At 42.4% G+C, this 23636-nt stretch overlaps 1 pseudogene; it reads right to left on the bottom strand.

The window, feature by feature from the left end:
• Nucleotides 1-21596: 21596 nt before the first annotated feature.
• Nucleotides 21597-21702, bottom strand: LOC117197839 (uncharacterized; annotated as a pseudogene).
• Nucleotides 21703-23636: the final 1934 nt, after the last annotated feature.

The raw sequence follows: 23636 nt of genomic DNA, 5'->3' as shown, positions 1-23636 counted from the left end.
TTCCAGGGGGATTTCTGTTCACCATATTAGGATAGAAATCACATGAACATCTGACTGCCCATGAACGCATGTTCTACCTAGAACAGTTCTAATCTGCCCAAGACAATCCCAACTTTGAATATATCGGAATAGCCTGGGAATCTTTTCAGACTTCTCTCATTTTCAAGAGTTGGCACTTGTTATTCTGGAGGGAAATACTACAAATATAGCCTCCCATGAAATTTCAACACCTCACATCACAATAATCACTTGGTTTATGGAAAAATAAACTTCTCCAACTCCCTTGACTCCTCTTGCTTTGTTCTTTGGGCTCTTGGATGAGTGGATAAGCAGAGAACAAAGGTCAAAGGACCATGCTGATCTTTTCTTGCTGCTCAGGGTCTCTACTGGTACAACTGCCCCTGATTTTATCGAGCAGATTGGGCAGAATGAGAAGACAGAGTGTCATTATTGCAGTTTGATCATCACTCATCCTAGAATGTGACTTTTAGTAGTTTCTCATTCGCTTGATGGCCTGCTCTTTGGGACGTGATTGTGTCACTCTTTGGAGCTTTCTCTGGAAAACAAATGTGTGTTTTGACTCACCATTATAAATGTTATAGAGAAACTCATAAATTTATAAAATATTGGAGCTGGATGGAAAGGTGAAGTGTTTTGTTCAAAGTTACAGAGGCTTGTTTGTGGATGAGTCAAGACCAGACCAGTTTTCTGGCTCTCAGTTTTGTTCAAAGTTTTAGATAGTTTTTACCTTAAAGTCATTCCATCAGACAATCCTCTGCCCCCTCCCCTTGTCCCATGCTACCTATTGTAATAAGTAGCCACGACAGCAGTAATGGCAGGAGATTTGTCTGCTCCTGTGAAATACTGGGAAGTGTTTTCATATCATAATGAATGCTGGCACCATTGGAGCAGCGTATCTATACTTTAATCATAGGTCAAAAGAATATATTTGACTAAAGTTTTTATAAGAGAAAATTCCCTTCTCTCACTGCAAGACTCTATACCATCTCTCTAATTCAACACTTTTCTCATCAACCTCTTGATTGGATTAAAATACAACTACTTTATTACATTTTGGTTGGTGTTTTGAATCTGTAGCTTATTTTCCATTATACAGATTCCATTTGAGTCTGTAGCTTATTTTCCCTTATATTTTCTGCATTAGAGTGTGGAGAAATGCTATTACATTTTATATATTAATCTTATATCCAGAAACATTGTTAAATTTGCTTACTTTTTTCTGTAATTTATTGATCCTCTTATATTTTCTATGTAAATGATCATATCATATTCAAATATTGACAGTTTAACTTAAATTTTTTTTTTTTTTTTTTTTTTGTGGTACGTGGGCCTCTCACTGTTGTGGCCTCTCCCGTTGCGGAGCACAGGCTCCGGACGCGCAGGCTCAGCGGCCATGGCTCACGGGCCCAGCTGCTCCGCGGCATGTGGGCTCTTCCCGGACCGGGGCACGAACCCGTGTCCCTTGCATCGGCAGGCGGACTCTCAACCACTGCGCCACCAGGGAAGCCCCTTCTGGCTTATTTTTGTAAAGCAGCTATTTTCATTTCACTCTTTCTTTTCTCTCTTTCTCATTAACTGGGAAGTGGAGATAAACGGACCCAAACAGAAGCCCCACACTGAGGGTGGCAGAGCTGCCCCATCAAACTACAACCATTCACCTCGTAAGACAGAAATGAACAATGCTTACAAGTCCTGTATGGATTTTTGGCTAATAATCATTCTAGTGTGAATATTAATACTAATTAATAATACTGTAAGCTACTAAGGTGGATCAATGGAAGTGATATGTCTCAGAGCTGTTGAGAGGATTAAGTGAGATACTACATCCTAAATCCTAAAAATACTGTTTAGAGCAGTATTTGGCAAAAGGTTGGTGCTCCAAAACTATTTTTTAAAATAATAGTAATGACAGCTAATATTTATAAATATTACTGACTCTAGAATGCTGAATAAATCTTCGCTAACTTAAACTTATTCAGACAGAATGGGGCTAACATTTGTTTCTGAGAACAGTAACCAGCTAGTCTTCAATCCACCTGTTTTGGTTAGCTAGGGAGAACAGATCTAAACCTCTTTCTGTGATTGGTCTTTAGATGTTCAAATACATCTATGTTGTCCTTTCTGAGACTCCTCTGCTCCAGATTAAATTGCCTTAGTTTGTCAACTCTTCCTCATATGACAAGCACTGCATGACAGGTGGAAAATGGAAAGGCCAAATGGACCTTATAATTATGAGTAGTTTTCAGCTAAATTAAGCATGTGTAGGGTATTGGTTTCAGAAATGGCATTGCTTTTTTTCTGTAGTGTAGGTAAAATTCTGTTTTGGGACCAGAACCCCATGTTTGATTCCATTGTCTGCCATTTATTAGCACTGTGACTTTGAGAAGTCACAACTTCTCTAAGTATCTGTGTCCTCAGAAGAAGCGATGTAACTTGTGAGAATGAAATGAAATCTATAAAGACACTTTATACAAAGTGTGGACAAAGAATAGATATGATGATCTATACTGACAGTGCTCTAGGGATTCCCAGAGCTATAAATTGATGGAATCAATCACCTGAGCTTTGCCACCAGACAGGTGTATCTCACTCTGAGACCCCTTAGGCAGGAGACATCACTACTGTTGGAATTGAGTGTCTGGAAAAGCAAGTACTAATGTGGCTTAAGATGCAGCAATCATTATTCCTCTGGTTCTCTCTGTGTTGATCTTTTCTCCTTTATCCTGTTGTAGAGGGAGTACTTCCCACCCTGGTATGGGGATGGCTAAACACATGACACGATACTGGACAGATGAAATGAACAGCAGTTTGTTAGTCACATATGCTCACAGCCCAGGGAGGACACCACACATCACACAGGACCACACAGTGGTTCTACTTGGAAACAGAATCAATAGACAGGGGCTCTGGAGTGAGCCTTGTACTATCAAGAGGATGAGGTGCCCCCTGGTTGCTAAGGGAGGATGTAATTGACTTGCTTGAGTAATTCTGGGAGCTGGCATGGAATTGAAATTTGCTGTTCAAGGACAAGCAGGCACTGTGCTTGGTCCCTGTGATGAGGGTTTTTGGCTAGAGAATCTTATTCACAGGAACAAAGTGGGGAGGGGGGACTTGCAATTAGTCCATGTACAAGCTTTCCAATTTCACCAGAGGTCAAGGTGGTACAAAAGGATGAGTCTAAATTTTAGGTCTTGTGCCACAGTCTATACATACGATTAGAATTAACATTTAGAAAGCATTTTCTACAGGATACAAATGTTTAAATTTAATGGGGAAATGTAGTTACGAACTCTTTCTTCCTCCTCTCCCTTCTCTTCTCTCTCTTCCTCCTCATCCTTCTTCTTCCCCTTCATCTTCTTCTTCTTCTTCCTCCTCTTCTTCTCCTGCTTCTTCTTCTCCTTCTCCTTCTTCTTCCCCTTCTCCTTCTCCTTCTCCTTCTCCTTCTCCTCCTCCTCCTCCTCCTCCTCCTCCTCCTCCTCCTCCTCCTCCTCCTCCTCCTCCTCCTCCTCCTCCTCCTCCTCCTCCTCCTCCTCCTCCTCCTTCTTCTTCTTCTTCTTCTTCTTCTTCTTCACTAGAAGAATGCAATGCAAGTACTTCCAATTACATTCTGAGACTATTTGAAAATTAACCCCCATTTCCTCTAGAAAAAGATAACTAGTCTCTTTAGTTGCTAATGATTCAGTGTCTCTATTTATTAGACTGATAAAATGTGTGAAAAACCTGAAAGGATGATGGGGTTTAAGAAAAGAGTCTCAGGGTCTGGGAGAAGCTGGTGGCAGGAGGAACCTGTATCCCAGAGGGTACATCCCAGAGAATTGACCTCCTGGTTTAATTCCCTGTCAACGGATCTTTGGTGACAAAACCTCAGGAAGGTGCAAGGGCATGGGCACTTAGGGAGGTGAGACCATAAGTTCTCAACCAGACAAAAGATGTAAATGCCTCTCATGTGGCACAGAGCATGTTCAGAGACCACTACATCTAGGTAATTGCTAATATATAAAGGACACAGAGGGGAAACTTTGTCTTTTTGTGTATTTAATCCTATTAAGTAATGATCATCATCTGGGTGTAGCACCTGGAATGACATTTCATTTGCTTCTATGATTATTTTGATGTTGTTGATGCTCTCAGTGGCTATTTTGTATTGGTTTTAAATATGTGTGAGAGTATCTATATTATTATAGAGTTTGCATGGTATACCTTTGTTTATTCTTTTGCTTTAACCTATCCATATCATTCTATTTAAAGGGCGTTTCCTGTAGCCAGTGTGTGGTTGGGTTTTATCTTCTCTTTATTCTGACAATCTCTGCCTCCATAATCTTCTTTTAGGCTCTGGGATCTTTGTATTCACTGTTCTCTTTTTCTGGAAGACATTTTCCTCTTTCCTCTTACTAATGAACTCTTTCTGCATTGCCCAGATGCATTGCCTTCTCCAGTCCCTGAGAACTGGGATAACTCTGCACTATGTTCTATCTGTACTCCATGCACATTTACATGACAGCATCTATCCCATTTTATAGCAACCATTCTTCTCCTCTCTACTGGAAACTACTTTAGGTTTCTTACTGAGAATTTAAGTCTCTCATTTTCAAAAACATGTTTCTTGTCCTCTGCCTGTAGGATTTCCCCCTTTCTCTCCACTCTGGTTAACTGCTAAATGGACTTCTTGTTTCCAACTAAATTTTGTTTTCTTGGTGAGGTCTTCTCTAGACACTCTACCTACCCAAATTAGGTTAGATGCTGTTTCATGTCCTTTCTCTACTGCCTCTTCCATGACGGCAGGTACCATGTATGTTTTGTTCCATCCTGCGGGTTTCTGCCCTAGAACAGCATTTGCACACATGCACAAAGGGGAACTTTCCACTATGCCCATTATAACATATTTGTAATCACAAAAAAGTTGGAAACAATATAGATTTCTAGCAGGTAACTGAAGAAATAATCATAGAATTAGATGGATAGATCAATTGGCTATGAAAACCATTAGGTAAAAACTCAGTAAAGAATGGATTAGGTTGATAACACTTTTCAATCATAACACAGAAACTGAGAGTCAACCTGACATGTGCTCCCTGCTGTGATACAACAGGAAGCAGACAGTACAGCACATGAAGTATTCTTGCCAAAAACTTAACCCTGTATATTCAAGCATCTAGAGTTAACTATCAGTTTACAGAAAAAAATGAAAGACAGAGGAACATGTTCTGCAACACCAGGGGGGATGTAGAAACAAAACCACAAAACAATACAGTACAAAGCCTGGGGTTCTTCACAAATAAAAGGCAAAAATAGAAAACAGAGAGGGCACACTATAGATTACAAGTAGGAGATACATCAACTAAATACGATGTGTCTGTTCTTTATGTCCTGACTCATACAAACAGTAAAAAAAACCAAAAAAACAAGAAAACGATATAGTACAGAGAAATTTTAACACTGACTTGTTATTTCATGATATCAAAAATTGTTAATGTGTATTAGACATGATAATGACGTCATGGTTATATACGAAGAGTTCTTAATTTTGTGGACCCATACTGAAACATTTAAAGGTGAAGTTATATGATGTCTCAGATTTGCTCTAAATAAATTAGTCAGGTGGAGAAAGTGGGTACACGTTGAGAATTTTTGTCAGAAAGAATTTTAGAAGAAAAGAAATGGAGCTAACACAATAGGATAAAGCTGTATTTTACCATGGAACTTTATGTAGCATTTAAAAAGACCAAGGGAGATCTATATATTCTAATCTCCAAGACATGTCCTTATGAAAAAAAAGTTGAAGAGTAATACATATTGTAGACTTTGAGCTTACCAGCATGTGAGTATAGAGTTCATACAGCTTTGAAGACATAAAGAAAAATGTCTGTAAGAATACACACCTAACTGTTTCCAGTGATTACCTCTGGGGATAAGGATTTAGAAGAGAGGTAAATGGGATGAAGAATGATGGTCAGTTGGCTTTATCAACACTATTTGATATTTAAATAAGGAGAGTGAATGAATCATTTGTGTAATGGCAATTGACCATAAGACAATACAAAATAAATAAGTCAGTGTAGGAGAAAACCACGCTAAACAAGAGATCACTCTCACGAGGAACATGGTAGTAGCAAAGCTTGCGGAGTGAGTCAGGTACGATGCATTTGGCAGAAATTAATAGATATATGGCTAAAAACTGCTTTAAATGTATGGGAATCTATGACCCCCTATAACAAAGAAGCCCAGATGTCAGTAGGTGGTCCCAGGTTGCTTGTAATTTTCATGTCTTTGGAAAGAACTGCATTCACTTTTTTCTTCAGTCATCTGTGGGCATCTCCTCAGCTGTCCTCATTCCTATTGGTTCATTTTAGAAAGTTTTATCAGAGAAGGAGAAGGAAAAAGAGGGAAAAAGTACCCAATCCCACTCCCTTCAGAGGCAACTCAACATTTTTACATAATTACTTCCACAGTATTTGTATTATTTATAATACATGTGCATGTTTTTTTTACTTTTTTTTTTTTTGCGGTACGTGGGCCTCTCACTGCTGTGGCCTCTCCCGTTGCGGAGCACAGGCTCCGGATGCGCCGCCACGGCTCACGGGCCCAGCTGCTCCGCGGCATGTGGGATCCTCCCAGACCGGGGCACGAACCCGTGTCCCCTGCATCGGCAGGCGGACTCTCAACCACTGCACCACCAGGGAAGCCCCATGTGCATGATTTTAAAAGTGTTACAAGTTCACTGTAGGTGTTTTATAAAATATTTTTTAAAATTTGCTTGAAATGTCATCATTAAGAGAAAGCTATGGTTTACACTGCTGGTGTAACTTATCCTGGTTGGTTTTCAGTGTGTGTTTTTGACTCTAAATCCGATACTAAGCAACTTCCCATAATTCACTGGCTGCTAGAAAATGCATGGCAAAGTCTGCTGCCTATCGTTTGTAGATTTTTCATATGAACCTTTTCTCCTCTCATTCCTCGTGCTATTTGTTTTTCTTTCTTCTTTTGCCTCACTTTTAATTCTTATAATTTTGTTGTATTTTATATACCTGCAAAATCCAGAAATACTTTCTAGAAATAAGTAAGGTCCACCCAAATTTTACAGACACCCACACACAGAAAGATTGAGACCTTACTAGTACAATTTTGTACTCTAATTTTTACTAATTGGTAATATTATGAATGCTCCTATTATCACATTTTCTTTAAAATTTAGTTTAATTGGCTGAATGTCACATCATTTTTTGTTACTCCTTTGATGCTTGACTATGTTGCCTCTAGATGTTTTATGATTCTAAGTAATGGTGTAAAAACAGACTTCTACTTATATCTTTTTTTGCATCTACAATTATCCCTTAGACTATGTTTTAAAAGGTAAATCTAGTGTGTTGAGGGATCTGAACATTTAAAATCTCTTGAAACCTTTTGCTAAGTATATTTCTAGAAAGGAGGTTTTGACATACAATGGTGTATTCTATTGGAACGATTCCTTATCTGCATTGAGAGTATCATAAAAACTCTGCCACTATGGTTGATAAAAATGACACCCATGTTCATCTCCTTTGCATTTCTTTGAGCTCTAGGGAAACTAGATAGTCTTTTAGCTTCTTGGAGTTTGGTATTCAACAGCTAGATTGGGGGTTGTCTCTCCATCATTAGAAAGTTAATGTAATCTGACCATTTCTATCGTTGTCAAATGGAGGGGTAAGTGTCGGGATGCCCACTTTCCGATGAGTCCTTACAGTGTGTCTACCTAATGGAATGAGGAAGGGTGTGAAGACAACTGCAAATGGTCATTTAAGAAAATCTGTGAGCGGCGGGTGAGGAATTGTGTCCCAATCCTGTTTAAAATGGCTCCACTTGAGCTGTGCTGGGTCTGAGGTTGAGATTCTGAGCACAAGCTGGAGAGTACATCGTCCTTACAGAGAACACGGACTGATTGTGTCATCCCTGCTGCCCTGCTTTCCTGGTGTGATTGGCCCCTGTTACCTACAGGAGAAAACTGAAGTTTGAGAGCCTTAATCAGCTTCTCCAAATTATGTAGCTTATACCTGCTGGAGTCTGATGTGAATCTTCCCTCTTGACCTGCAGCCCTGTACCTTTCCGTGATGTCATGCACTTCCTGGTAGACATGCGGCAACAATACCTGTGCAGGTTTCTGCTGTGGTTCTGAGCCTAAGCCTTTCCCACACGGCCACAGTAGTGGAGAGCCAGGTCGACATGATGGGAGAGCACAGAAGGCCCATAAAAACTGGGATAAACACCATCACAACCATAAATGAAGCAACTTCCTGAGCCTGCTACTGACTTCCACGAAATCTGACGTCATTATTCCTGTGTGCGATCTAGGCTAGACGAGGATGTGAGGCCTTGGAGAGGTTATTATTGTTCCAGAACATTCAAATTCCGTGAAGTTCAGGATGTTCCATTCCTGAAGAGTTGGGAAATTTCTAAGAGACAAAAGTGAGTATGAGAGAGATCCAGAATAATTATGGAATAGCTAAAGAACCCAAACAGGCATTTGGATCTGACGTTAGAAAATCACCTGCTAGTTAAGAGGCTTTTTTGTTTTGTTTTGTTACAAATGTTATGGAGAATGTTATTGTAACGAATGTAATGTAACAAATGTTACGTGTTATTGTAATGTAATATAATATAACAAATGTTACAAACGTTATAGTGTGTGTGCAGTGGTCTGAGATACACACACATAGTTCCAGCCCTCAATGCACTCATGCTAGATGGGGTTGTCAGAAAAGTAAGCACACAGTGATCAACTCAGTGTGAAAAATAAAATGTAGTCTCCCACTACCTGCTAGAAAGGCAGAGAACAGGGGCTGGAGACAGTCTGCAAAATCAGCAGAGAATTCCCAGACACACAAAGCAGCTAGTTCTGCCTTGAAGGATGAATAAGAAGCTTCCAGAGTCAAAAGGAAGGCTGGCATTCCAGCAGGCAGGGAATACAAGTGCCAGCGATGGAATTATGAGGGCACAGTAGCATCGTGGAGGGGCAAGTTGATTGGCTGTGTGTGAACTACAGGCTGCAAGCTGAGGTGTGAAAAAAAGTGAGCCTGGAAAGGTAGGCTGGAATGAGAACACTCCATGAGTTGGGATTCTTTAGTTTCTTTTTATGAATATCAAATAGTCCCAGCTCAAGTACAACAGGCTAATTTATGCTAACAGACCATGTCCAAAAAATTCAAGGAGAGTAATTCAACCCAGCGCTTAGTCTGATCAGAGGGTGATGTCGCACAAAATAAGCATTGCTGCTTAGCGGAAGGGGGTGTTTCTCTGAGGCAAGAAGGAGCGTTGAGTTTGGGTGGGGCAGACACCGGTGCACTCATCCACTACGGTTATGATAGTTATTTCAGATGAAGGTGAGGTGGGTAACCTCTACTGTGAAGCTTGAGGAAAATTACTGAACGATTCCTGTCCTGGTAAAGGATGGAGAGATGACATGAGTACATCAGTACCTTATTTCAACATTTCAATTGTAAAATAAAACACAAATACATAAAACCACCAAAAAACAACCCTGAATATGTAGATTCATAAGCTGTTGTAAGGCAAATACCCTTATGATCACCACCCAGGCCAATAAATAGCCCTGTCTCAGCACCCCAGACACATCCACATGTGGTTCCAGTTACAACTCGTCCTTCAATAAGTAGCCACTGTCCACCACTTTGTTGCAGTTTTTCCTCCAAATACAGCAACGCCAGACACTGTTGTTCAGTCCTGTACATTTAAAACACTTTACATGTTTGAAGTGTCTTCTAATATGCTGATCCCCCCGTCTCTTTTTTCAAATGTATTTTTTATTGAAGTATAGTTGAATTACAACATTGTGTTGATTACTGCTGTACACACAGTGACTCAGTCATATATATATGTATACACGCACACACACGTTCTTTTTCATATTCTTTTCCATTATGGTTTATCACAGGATATTGGATACAGTTCCCTGTGCTATACTACTGTAGGAGCTTGCTGTTCCCTTCCATTTCTTTTTATTCCTGCAATTTATCTGTAGAAGAATCTGGGTTGTTGACCTGTAGAGTTTCCCACATTCTCTGTTTTCCTAATTGCACACTTATGGTGCAGTTCAACAGACCTCTGTATTTTCTGCTTTCCGAATGGATCCAGGGGCTCCATTATCCAGATTCCGGTTGGATGTCTTTACCAAGACAATAGATAGTGCTCTATTCATTGATCACACAGCTTGTAATATCAGCTTATCTCTTTGTGTGATGTTTACAGATTTAGATGCTAAATACCTAGATTCATCAGTTCATTGGGAGTTACAATTTGAAGAGACTCTAATTACAGCACTTATCACTTCTTAGTTGGAATACTTTTTCAAAGAGGTTCTTCCTTGATCTACTGTTTACTTACCCAATGCTTATCTAGTTCATAAAGGGAAGGTAGGAAAAATGTTTGATTTTTTTCCCCTGTGCTTACTAATTTTTGAGCTAATGAAAGGTCTTTTCATTCTCTGAGCTGGTTAATTACTTTCAAAATATATTAGAATTTTAAAAAAATCACACAAGTTTTCTGTACTCTTACAGATATTCTTACAGATATGAGTGGCCATGTGGAAGACTTGATGGAAATTCTCAAGTTCTGTCCATGGCTTATGAGCTGTCAGTGGCAGAGCCTGTTTGAGATTAGCGTCAGCCCATAAACTGATTTATGGACACTATAGTTATGAAAAGCAAAAACAACTGCTTTTTTCCTATTGTTTTCTCTCTTGTGTTTGAAGTGTTCTTTTCCCTTGGTTTGAGTAGCCAGCTGAACCATCATTATACACAGACTCTCCTGACAGTGTGTTTCTGTTGGTGTTGTCCCTCAAGAACCCAAATGTTAGAGTTTTTGCAAATGAAGCTAGCGTCCTGGCTTTAATTCTGTGCATTTCTTTGATCCTTGTTCTATTTCCTGGGCACAGGTGGTCTTCTGGTCGTCACAAAATCTGGGGCATGGGTCAGGATACCCCAAGGTCATTTCTCCACCATGCTGAAGCCCTTCTGACTGCTCATTATAGCGGTAGCAACAGTTTCCTGTGAACACTGGATCATTTCCTTTAAGACACAATTGGTGTCACTGCTGGACTTCATGGATTTTTTCCCCTTTTTTGTTTATTCTTTGTGTTCTGGTTTTGGATAGATGTACACTTGTCAGTCAGTTCCTTCAGGATGGATTGGAGTTGGAAATCAATTTAAATTATGCTTTTCATTGAGTTCTGTTTCCTTGTATGTTACATACTCGCATGATGGAGGCATAAACTTGCAAAATGCTCCTGCCTCAACCAAGCCGATTTCTTTCAAGACACCGTGAGGCCAGAATTTCAGCAGAGGGATCTCTCAGCTTCCAGCCCAGTTGAAGGAAATGCCCCAGGCCTTGTGCTCACTGTGTGCACCATTTCCGAGTTTATGAATCTCTGAGCTTTGGCTTTGACTCTCTCTCACAACCTCTGTTTGTCCTCAGGTCTCTAACTTTCCCAGCTTGGCCTCAGCCTTTCCTAGGCCTGCTTTGATCACCACCCTGGTGGCTTCTCCTGTTTCTAACCATGTCAATGGATACCTACACCCTATGAAGCCCTGGTCTCTAAACACCAGCTCCAACCTTTTGTTTGGCTACTGCCAGCCTCATCCCAGGCCTCAAATGGCCATAGGGTCCAGTGAGTACCCTGAAATTGGGGGGGGTCCAACCCACTTCAAATTGATGAAGAAACAGAAGCCCGTGGAGTGAATGGGCTGGTCTAGTTATGAACTCACATCCCCTGATTTTTGTACTGTGGTCTTCTTGTCAAGCAGGACTGCTGCCTGCCTTCAGAGAAGGCATCTTATGCTGGATGAATTATTAAGGGATGAACGGCTTGATTTAAAAAAAAAGTGAAATGAGTAAAATATACAGACAGATAGAAGACTGAGAGAAGGCTTCCTGTTCCTCGAGGCCAGCCTGGAGGGGACTGGTCTTTTCACATGTGGCAATGCACCTGCTGGTTTTGCAAGTTTATGGAGGGATGAAGGTGACCCAGCTCACACGAGGGAACAAGTGCTAGATTTGGTTTATTGTATATGAAGATTTAATGTGTGTTGCAAAATCACAAGTGTTCTTCACCGGATCATGAAACCAAATTCCAGCTTCTCCAGTGTGAGACTTCCTAACCGGTGTGGTGTGATCACAGCCTTCTCCCACATCCACAGCATGGATAAAATGGGACAGATATAAAAGAGGAAATGGAACATTCCAAGAAGGTGACTAAATCTCCACTCAATTTAGAACTGGACAAGGTGGAGGTCAGGGTGGTCTGACCGAGCCAAAGTGGTGTCCTGGCACAGGGGGTTGGCAGGCTGGTGCGATTTCCAGGGAGAGAGAAGAGAAGCTTGAGTGTGGGCTTTGCAGGACGCACCAATGGGTCAGAGGCAAATTTAGGATTAAAATCCAAATTCCATGTAAGTTGGGAGACGTGGCTAAAACACAAGGTGTGCAGGTCATAACACCACAACCTGATACCCACAGCCTTTCCAAGTAGAACTGTACAGAGTTTGACACATATGTGTACTTACGGACACACACGTGCACACACGTGCCTGCATAGACACACACCTTCACACAGTCACTTGCATACTCACACACAATGCATGCACTCACAAATACATGCACATGCTGGTGTGTGGAGTCCGTGTTGAACTGGCCCATGTTGACTCATCTTGAGCTCATATGAGGAAAGGACGCAACTTTAATCCCTGGGGAGGCTAGGAGCATGCAGGGCAATTTTGTAAGGGCCTAGTGTCCATCCTATAGTCCATGGAGGCCCACTGGTTTTGTCCCGTGTGTGGGATGGGAGGGCGGCAGTTCTAGTAGCTGTGGGGTCCTTCCCGTCTCGGCCACCCTGGCTTCTCCATCTCACTCTGCTGCCTACCTGCCCGTGGAGGGCCAGCGGCTCTGACAACGTCTCCTTCCTTCTGGGTTTGACAAACTGCCTGACACTCTGGGGGGACAACTTCTCTCCGTGAGCACGCCGCTGCCGGCTGTGTCCTCTAACTCGACGGCGCTCACCGCCGACAGGGCCCCATTCCACACCTGCCGTGCCCCCTGCATCTCTCTAACGTCCGTGGGCTTTCTGGGCCCATGTGAAGAAGTGGCCGTTTGTCAAAATCATGTGCTGGTAGCTTGGGGAGCACGGATTATGTCCAAAAGTTCCTGAGCTCTTCCTTCATGCCAAACACTGCACAGGCATCGCCTTGTTCAACCCTGATGACAGTCCTAAGAGGCGATGGTGAGTGTTGGGCTAGGAGAGAGGGGACGGCAGCAGAGGGCACGGGAAGGGGAGGAAGACCCCGTGTGCCAGGCTCGTGCTGGTGGCCTTTAGGCGGCTTTCCCCGTCGAGGCAGGAGTCAGGGCTGCTGGAGAGGACTTGCTGATGACCAAGAGGACAAGGCAGGAGGAGACCTCCACTCTACAGCAGGCTGAGAAGTGGTGCTGATGGCGGGGGAGGGGGGCAGGCCGGCGGGTGGGCTGTGACTCCTTTTCTGCCAGTTCCGAGTTCCAGTCCCAGAGGGAGGAGATTAAACGCCTGGAGGCCCAGTTGTGGATGGGAGTCTTACCTTACATACCTGTGACCCAGAAGCAAGTGACAGGAGGCAGTGGGGGGAGAGGTAAAAGAGGGCTCTGGGGGTGGGAGGTGGGCTGGATGGGGGTTTTCCTGGTGCTCAGGGAGCAAGCAGGGCAGGAGGGTCCCCGGGCTCCTGGTCAATCACCCACCGGGCAGCCTGGCCAGCAGGTGAGGGCGGCCAGCCTCTCTGGCATTACCGTCTCCCAACCGGTGAGCACATGATTAAAGACAAGTTCAGCGCACAACAAACACTTTTAAAAGGGCTTCTTCGAAAGAGTTATTATTTTTTCTAATTCTAAAGATAATACATGCCAATTAAAAGGCCTCAGAAAATACAGAAGGATAAAGATCCCCTATAAACCGACTAACCAGAGATTATCTGTTATTAATATATGGTGTAGATACGTTATGTATGTATTTAGTTTTCTTAGGTGAGATTTATTTTTCTCTCTACTTAGATTTCCTAGATGGTATTTTAACTTGTGTGACACACGCCTAATGGAACGTTTACCACCTTAACCATGTTCAAGTGTAAGCTCAGGGCATTAACTACGTTCACATTCTTGTGTCGGCATCACCACCACCTATCTACACACAGAACTTTCTCATCTTTCCAAACTGAAACTCGTTAAACATGCTAAACATTAAACCTCCCCCAGCCCCTGACACCCACCCTTCTACTTCCTGTCTCTGTGAGTCTGACACTCCAGATATCTCATGTAAGTAGAACTGTACAGTGTTGGTCCCTTTGTGACAGGCTTATTCCACTTAGCATAATGTCCTCAAGATTCGTCTATCTTGGAGTATGTGTCAGAGTTTCCTTCTTTTTAAAGGCTGGATAATATTCCACACACCTTCTATATTTTTGACAAGCACTGGATCATTCTCCCTGTACTGTGTCTTCTTCTAATTTTTAAGTGGACTTGGCCAACTTCCAACCTATACCCCACAGCAAAGGTCTGATGAAAAGGTAGGGAGAGAAGTGACAGAAAAAGGAATAAAAAGACATGCTGTGCTTTCATTTATTAAATGCCCCCCACTCCATCCTGTCCCAGGCAAGCTGGCCGCATGGCCCTAGGGAGCTGCCTGCTACCGCCCTTGGGTGACCCAGTGCAGCCACTAATATCCACCCACCGGAGCCCGGTTTGTCCCGAGGGCGGGTCAGTGGGAGATGAATCACTGCACTCAGGACTGGAAACCTTGTCCCCAGAGACGGAGCCTTTGCTGGTGCCTGGTGCCCCTGGCAGGAGCAGGGCACGGGCGGTCACGGTTGGGTCATTTATGGAGGTGATCGTTGAGCAGCTGCAGTCTGCTTGCCGGGAGCACCCCCGTGAGTCAGGGCCAGGGGCTCCCCACTTCTCTTTGTCCTGGACTCACAACTGCTGTGGCTTTTCGGGACCGAGGACATTGCCTCCTCTCTCTCTCTCTAGCTGGCTCTGTCTCAGGATGGGCCGCAGGGGCATCTGGGGGAACATCTTGTTGGCAATAGAGGAAGCCAGGCTGACTGGACTGGCCTGGGGGTCGGGCAGTTCTGTGTGCAGCATGGCATCTGTCCCTGGAGTGGGTCCCCCAGCCCATGTCCCGGGCACTGCTCCTAGGATCCTGGGGATGGGAAGGCCATGAGGAGACAATGGGGAGGTCTGTGTCCCTGAGAACTCTGCCAGGCATCGGGATCAGGCCCCAGCGTGTCAACTGGGGTGGAGACGTGGGCATTCTCTCCCCTGCAGGGAGCAGGCATGGTCTGGCACAGGCCTCAGCTGATGCCTATGTCTCCTGGAGATGCCCCAGGGAGGGGAGAGCACCCGGCGGGACACACAGTGAGGGCAGCTCAGCTGCAGCCCTGGACCAGCTGGGAGGACTCCAGCCTGAATTTGTAAGGAAGAATGGAGGACACCCGGCCAGGAATACTGTGTGTGTGTGTATGTGTGTGTGTAGGGGTTAGATATTCTCTGGTACACCCGGGAGTAGAGTTAAGGACGTGGGGTTTACTGCCTATGTAGCTTGATGTCTGGGAAGCTTGGGCTCGTCTCCCAGACAGCTAGTAAAGTAGGTCTCCTGACGCCCACTTTGTTGCTTGGGGGTGTGGAATCTAAGGAAGTAAGTGACTCGCCCACGTTTGCAGGGCAAGTAAGAGGCAGAGCCAGGAGTTGTCCTCGAGGTTGTTTGTTCTGAGTCCACGCTCTTGTCACTGGAGCATGTCTGTACCTTTTTGGTACATTAACAGGTTCCTGAAAAAAGAGGCTCATTCTCAGTTCACTGCTTCTCGATTTCATTCATTAGCCAAAGTCTAGGGACGAGACCTGATAGGGACACAACCTGATAGGGACACCTCAACATACCGCACACAAAACAACTTCCCAAGATCTAAGTTTCATGACACCTGCTAATTAGTGGTTTGAAATGCATTTATTACTAATACTTGGGCAAGTCACACCTAGTGGTACAACAGGGAATACGCCAGGTCCTGGAGTCAGGTGGATGGGAAGAGAGAATTTATTTAATTTTAAACCCAGATCTGTGATGTTTTGAGCAAGTTATTTAAAAATTGTCCATCTCATTTTCACCAGTCATAAACAGGATACAACTCTACTCCCCACGTATTAACTATAGGAATTCAAGTGTGTACAAGTGCCTTGGCTCTAAATAGTTGTTCAACTCTTTTTGGATATCTCCCCCTTTCCTCGCCTCTCCTCTACTTGAAATATTTTCTAAACATGCAGAATTTCCCCTCCCCCTTTCCACTACACATTCTACTGTCTCTTGCTCTGGGATGGTCCCAGGGAAGCCGGCTCCTGTCCTGAGGAAGTGGCCCAGCGGGAGGAGAAGTGCATCATAGGAACACCTCTGCTCTTGGTATGAGATGGTTAGGTCTGAGTCTGAGTTCTGCCACCACCCGAGGTGTGAGTGGTGCTGAGGAAGTAACTTGACATTTCTGACTAGATAAGTAGAGTCTGTGGCCCTGGAAAATCTAAAGGCAGCCAGAGGCCACCCAGCAGATACAAGGACGAAAGTCCTCTCCATTCTACCCCTTCCAGGAGTTGAGGCCAGGCAGCTGCTGAATTATAAGACAGAGGTCCAAACTTAAGTCTTAAAGAGGAAGAAGACCAGCCCAGAAGCCCAATTCTATAAGTGAGGTCAGCTGAGGAACAGGCTTGGGGTGTGGTGACTCAGGATCAAAGATGTGTGGGCGCGCTAAGACTGTGACTTGTCCTGACTTCCACAGGGGGAATATGGCTTTACTCTAAGCTCTGTGTAAGTTAGACGATGTTCTTCTTGTTTCAATCAGGAATAAATAAACACCAGGATGAAACTCTGCGCATAAAAGGGAGAAAAGGGCATCTAGATTGTAAAGAGAGGAGAGAAACTACCTTACTTTACAGATGACATGATCTTGTATGTAGAATGTCTGAAGACATACACAAAAACAACTACAGCACGTTCAGCCAGGTTGTAAGATACAGGATACATGTACAAAAGTAAATGGTATTTTTATATTATCAATGAACAGTCCAAAATTAGATTTAAGAAAACAATTCCATTTACAATAACATAAACACGAATAAAATATTCCTGAATAAATCTAACAGAACATGCAAGACCTGTACATGAACACTGCAAAACATCCTTGAAAGAAAGTAAAGGAGATCTAAATAAATGGAAAGACCTCTTGAGTTTGTGGATTAGAAAGCTTGATATTGTCAAGATGGCAAAACTTCCCAAACTGATCAACTCACTCGATACAATCCCTATTAAAATCATAGCTGCCTTTTTTTCCTTAGCTTATACTGGCAAGCTAATCAAAGAATTTATAGGGAAATGCAAGCAACCCAGAATAGCCAAACAATCTTAAAAAGGAAAAACAAAGTCAGAGGACTCACTATTCTCAATTTTAAAACTTACTACAAAGGTACAGTGACCAAGACCATTTGGTACTGACATAAGGAGAGACATATAGATCAATGGAATAGATATGAGATTCCAAAAATAAACCCATAAAATTGATTTTCAACAACAGTGACAATACAATTTAATGGAGGAAAAAATAGTCTTTTCAACAAATGGTGCTGGGATGGCCAGATATCATATACAAAACAATTAAGCTGAGGCTCTACCTCACACACAAATGAGCTCAAGATGGATCCAAGACCTAAATATAAGAGGTAAAGCTATAAAACTCTTAGAAGAAAACATAGGCATAAGTCTTAGTGACCTTGAATTAGGAAATGGTTTCTTAGATATGACACCAAAGGCACGAGCAGCAACAACACTGCATACATCGGACTTTATCAAACTTAAAAACTTTTGTGCTTCAAAGGACACTTTCAAGACGGTGAAAAGACAACTCACATAATGGGAGAAAATATCTACAAATCATACATCTGATAAGGGGCTAGTGTCCAGGATACATAAAGAACCCTTAAAACACAACGATAAAGAGAAAAATAGCCCAATTAAAAATGGGCAAAGGGTGCCAATGCAGGGGACACGAGTTCGAGCCCTGGTCCAGGAAGATCCAACATGCCATGGAGCAACTAATCCTGTGCATCACAACTACGGAACCCGTTCTCTAGAGCCCGCGTGCCACAACTACTGAAGCCTGTGCGCCTGGAGCCCGTGCTCTGCAACAAGAGAAGCCACTGCAAGGAGAAGTCCACATATCACAGCAAAGGGTAGCCCTCACTCGCCACAACTAGAGAAAGCCCATGCGCAGCAACGAAGACCCAAGACAGCCAAAATAAATAAATAAATAAAATTAAACATCTTAAAAAAAAATGGGCGAAGGATTTGAAAAGACATTGCTCTAAAGAAGAAATTCTAATGACCAATAAACACATGAAAAGCTGCTCAACATCATTAGTCATTAAGAAAATGCAAATCTAAATTTCAGTGAGCTACCACCACACATCCTCTAAGATGGCTAGAATAAAAAAGACAAATAATAACTAAGGTTTATGAGGATGTGGAGAAATTGGACCCTCATCAACTGCTGGTGGTAATGTAAAATGGTGCAGCCACTTCGGAAAGAAGTCTGGCAGATCCTCGAAAAGTTAAAATACAGTTACCATATGACCCAGAAATTCCATTCCTAGGTATACATGCAAGAAAGTTGAACTCATATGTTTATACAAAATCTTGCACATGAACATTCATAGCAGCATTATTTATTATAGATCAAAGTGAAAACAACCAGAATGTCTATCAAAGTGGATTAAACAATGTAGTATATTTAGAAAATGGAATATTATGCAGCCAAGAAAAAGGAATGAGATACCCATACATGGTCCAACATAGATGAACCTTGAAAACACTATGTTAAGTGAAAGAAGTCAGACACAAAAGGCTGAATCTTGTATGATTCCATTGATGTGAAATGTTCAGAATAGGAAAGACCAGAGAGAGAGAAATTAGATTAGTGACTTCCAGGGGTTGGGGCAGGGGATGGAAAGAAACTGCTAGTGGACATGATGTTTCTTTTGGGAGTGATAAAAATGTTCCAGAATTAAATCGTAGTGCTGGTTGTACAACTTTGTGAATATGCTAAAATCACTAGATCGTATACTTTCAAAGGGTGATTTTCATGGTACATGAATTATACCTCAGTTAAATAAAAAAAATAAGTTTCAAGGCAAGGAAGATGGAAATGTTTTGAGGAAAGAATCAGAAGTTAAACTTGAGTCAGAGTCCTTCTGATTTGGGTAGAAATTAATCTGATTAGCATAGAACAAAAATAAACTGGATGTATCCCTATGGAAATAAAATATCTTTATCAGTACAAAGTGCTGCCCATTAAAACACGTACAAGGAACACTGTGACCATCTCTTCCATGACTATTGTTAGAAAGAGAGCAGGTGCTTCTTTGACATTTAGGTTCAAAACATGTAAAGCCAGGGATATTTCTTTGAGTCATTGATTCTGTATTGAAAACACAACCTTTGTTTGTTTTCTTCTCTTATGCTTATTAAAGAATTTCATGCTAATTGTAGAAAGTTAAAAAAAAAAACAAGAATATAAGTTACTCATAATTTTACTACCCAGAGACAATCATCGTTAACATGGTGGCAAATTTCCTTCCATTATTTTTCTACTTTTTTTTCTTTATGTAGTTGAGATCATATTGACAATGCAATTAATGTCTGCTTATTTGAGTTAATAGTATACCAAAAGCATTTTCTAGGCATTTGAAAACTTATTGTAACTATCATTTAAGATGCTGCATGCTATGCTATCTGGTAGATGGATACCGTTCTGATTTTCTATTACCTAACAACCCAAAATGTAGTGGCTCAAAAGAAAACAAACAAACAAACTCTCATAGTTTTATGGGATGACTGCATTCAGTTGGGTGTGTTCGTACTTGAAATCTCAAATGTTGCTGCTTAGGTGGTGACTTGGGCTGACATCATCCAGGGGTTGAATGGGGCTAGGTGTAGAAGGAGGTTCACCTTATGTCTGGTACCTCAGTGGGGCTGGACCGGGACAGCTGGGGGAACGACCAAACATCATTTCCTCTCCTTTCAGCCTCACGTGTAGCTGCTCGGGCTTTCTCACATCATGGTGGTCTCAGGATGGCCAGACTTCGGACATGGCAGCAGGATTCTCCCAGAATCCACCTCCTGAGAGACTGAAGTGGAAGCTCCAATTCTCCTTGTGATTTAGTTTTGGGAGTCACATGCACCCCTTCAGTCTCATTCATTTGGGAGATGAGTACATAGGGATGTAAACACAGTGAGGCATGAAGCATTGGTGACTGTCTTTGGAAACTAACTACAACATACATTTAGTTTGTTCTTATTTTACTGTTATTAATATGCAGTGAACAAAAGTTTTCTGTTTGTATCTCAGCTTATATTTCTGCTTAGAAACACATTTATAAGACACTGTACTCATAGGACAGTGAACTAGCTGTGAGTTAATTCATCAGCAAATTACTATCTATTATGTCTCAGGTAGTACGCAGGCAGTGGGGATATGATGGCATAGATACATGAGATGGGATTCAGGTCCTCAAAGGATTCAGTCTGGACATATGCACATGCATCCTTTGTAATAAAAAAGTATGCTCCAGGAATCTAGGAATCACATCTCTCTGATTTACTCTTGAGCCCTGTGCCTAAAAGAGCATCACCTAGGACATCCTTATTAAATCTTTGCTAAATAACCAGATATGATAAAGTAGCAGTAGCTTGTACATAGCTATGGGGCCCCAAGGGAGGCAGAGGAATACTCACAGGGATGATAACGATCACAGGGTCTGTGAAGGTGAGTAGAAGTTCAGTGGAGAAAGGAGGGATGGTGTCACATGCAGAGGAAATAGCTGCAGGATAATTTATTCATATTTTTATTACTTTCTCTATTTTCTCCCCTGCTGACTGTTGGTTCATATCACATGCCTGCGTGCTTGTTTCTTGGAAGATGAGCCTGTGATAAATTTTATTCGAGATTTCTCCACATGATCAGTGTTCTATTTTCTTTGTTTTTTTTTAAGTGTAAAGCGTTTTTTTTTTTTTTATTATGTGTAACACAAAGTTATTTAAGTCAATACATTTTTAAGGAATTTCACACGTTCTGGTGCTTTCCACTGCCAATCACCTTAGTTCCTCCAAACTCATAACCTTCAAGATAAAATAGCCCTTTCAAAAAGAAGTTATCATGCGAGTCAGCCCACAGTTCTTTCAGTTAGGCTTCTTTGAAATATGGACACACTTCAAAATTCCCCACCTGTAATCTTTGAGATCCAATTTCCTCAAGCGATTTACTTTAGGATCATGTTTAGGGTTATGGAGGATGGGTTTAGGATCATGTTTAGGGTTAGGGAGATGGATCTGCCTGGCTCTGAATTTGACACCCTCTAAAAAGGTGTTAGGTTCAAATCATATTCACTCCTCAGCCATCACACCCTAGAACAGTACAGATCATTGGGATATGCCGATACCTGAGATAAAAAGTTTGTTAGGTTTTTCATAGTTTATCTGGCAGCTCTGTCTTGTAGTTCTTTCCCACAGATCTAACAGGTAGTTCTATGAGTAAAGGAAACCACACAGTTAATCTATGAGGCGTTTCCACTATTTTCTGATATATCAATAGCATATATATTTTTCAAGAAAGTTGTTTGTATTTTCAAGTATCGTACATAAAGATGCTTAAAACTCTTATAATGTCCAATCTGTCATTTTGTTTCCACTTTAATTTATTTTAATGTTTTGTATCAGCAAGTCCTTTGCCCAACAGAAAAGTAACATCTTTTATAGCAAATGCTAGATTTAACTCTGGACTCTGTTGGAAATGTATTTTGACAGATATATGAGGTAAGAACTTATTATTATCATTTTTGGCTACCAACTACGAGTCATTTTCCTAATGTAAAATGGTCCATAACCCATTTTTTTTCTAATGGATCCTTTAACATATACCTGATTCTTACATACATTAAGGTCTATTCTGCTCATTATTTTATTCTATTAAAATCTGCTAGAACAAAGGAAGGGTCTTAAGATCCAGCAGGTAACCTGGAGGTACATAATACATATTTATTGAATAACGTGTTTACATGCTTGTTCTTGATGGCAAGACGTCGCAAGGAAGGCTCAAATAATGGAGTCTGTTCTGTGATTCTAAGACAGAAAATCCCCTCCTTTGCTTCGGTCCTACAGAAACGACCGATCATGGACAGAAGCAGATTCACTTTCCCATCCCTGGACAATCCGTCTTTCCTAAAGTGGTTCACAGAAGGTGGAGGCTGGGGGCTTATGCTAGAGCGAGAGCCAGAATTAGAGAAGAAGTATTTTTCCAGAGTACAGCTAGCTCTGACACTCACCATAAAAATAATTTACTAAATGGTAGAAGGGGCTGAACCTAATTAGGGACAGCGCGTAGAAACCTCGGCACTGTCTTGTGAGCTGCAAGGCCATGCAGCTTCCAGCAATCGTGGCATCGTCATGGTGTCTGCCACAAATATTATTCTTGGAATCTAAACTGAGGTTCCTAGAAATCAGTGGTTTGGGGCAGGCTTCTGTCTTGCTGCAAATAACCATGATGTGTTACAGCTGCCTGTGGTCAAGTTGCCTCATGGATATCACGGTGGAGAGGCAGGGGTGGAGGTGAGTGGCACAGAGTAACAGCCTCACGGTGGCTACACACTGTCATGTAAGGAGCTGAGGTGCTGAGTATTAAGAGTGGAGGCTCAGGCGATGTAAGCCCCTGGGGCCAAGGCTGGCTCTGCGGAGAGGACGGCTGAACGCTGTAACTGGGTCAGGCGTGGCAGTAAGCGTGCTGGGACATTGGCAACACCGGAGGAACAGGGAATAGGAGTGGGTAGAAGCAAGGAGACTGACCTACTTAGAGAGAAAGCCCCTGGGAGAAGAAAGCACACAGCCTGGAGACACACAGCCATCTCTATCTCTCTGTCTCTTTCTCTCTTCAATTTTATTTTACTGCTGTAAGAACACTTCACCTGAGATCTACCCACTTACAAATGTTTACGTGTGCAGTCCAGTGCAGTGGGCTATAGGCACAAAGTTGTACAGCTGATCTCTAGAACGTACCCAACTTGCTTGACCGAAAACTTTATGCCCGATGACTAATAACCCCCCATCTCCCCCTCCTTCCTGGCAGCCACCACTCTGCTCTTCGATCCTATGACTTTGACTATTTTAGCTTCCTCATAGAAGTGAATCATGAGGTATTTGTCTTTCTGTGGCTGGTTTATTTCACCTAGTGTCACGTCCTCCAAGTTCATCTCTGTGGTCGCCTATGGCAGAATTGGCTTCTTCTTTTTTTAAAAAATAAATTTATTTATTTTTTATTTATTTAGTTTTGGCTGTGTTGGGTCTTCGTTGCTGTGCGCGGGCTTTCTCTGGTTGCGGCGAGTGGGGGCCACCCTTCGTTGCGGTGCGCGGGCTTCTCACTGCAGTGGCTTCTCTTGCTGTGGAGCATGGGCTCTAGGCATGCAGGCTCAGTAGTTGTGGCTTGAGGGCTCAGTAGTTGTGGCTCACAGGCTCTAGAGCGCAGGCTCTGTAG

This window comes from Orcinus orca, chromosome 9, assembly GCF_937001465.1.
Source record: "Orcinus orca chromosome 9, mOrcOrc1.1, whole genome shotgun sequence".
Lineage (NCBI taxonomy): Eukaryota > Metazoa > Chordata > Mammalia > Artiodactyla > Delphinidae > Orcinus > Orcinus orca.
This window is presented reverse-complemented; position numbering and strand designations above follow the sequence as displayed.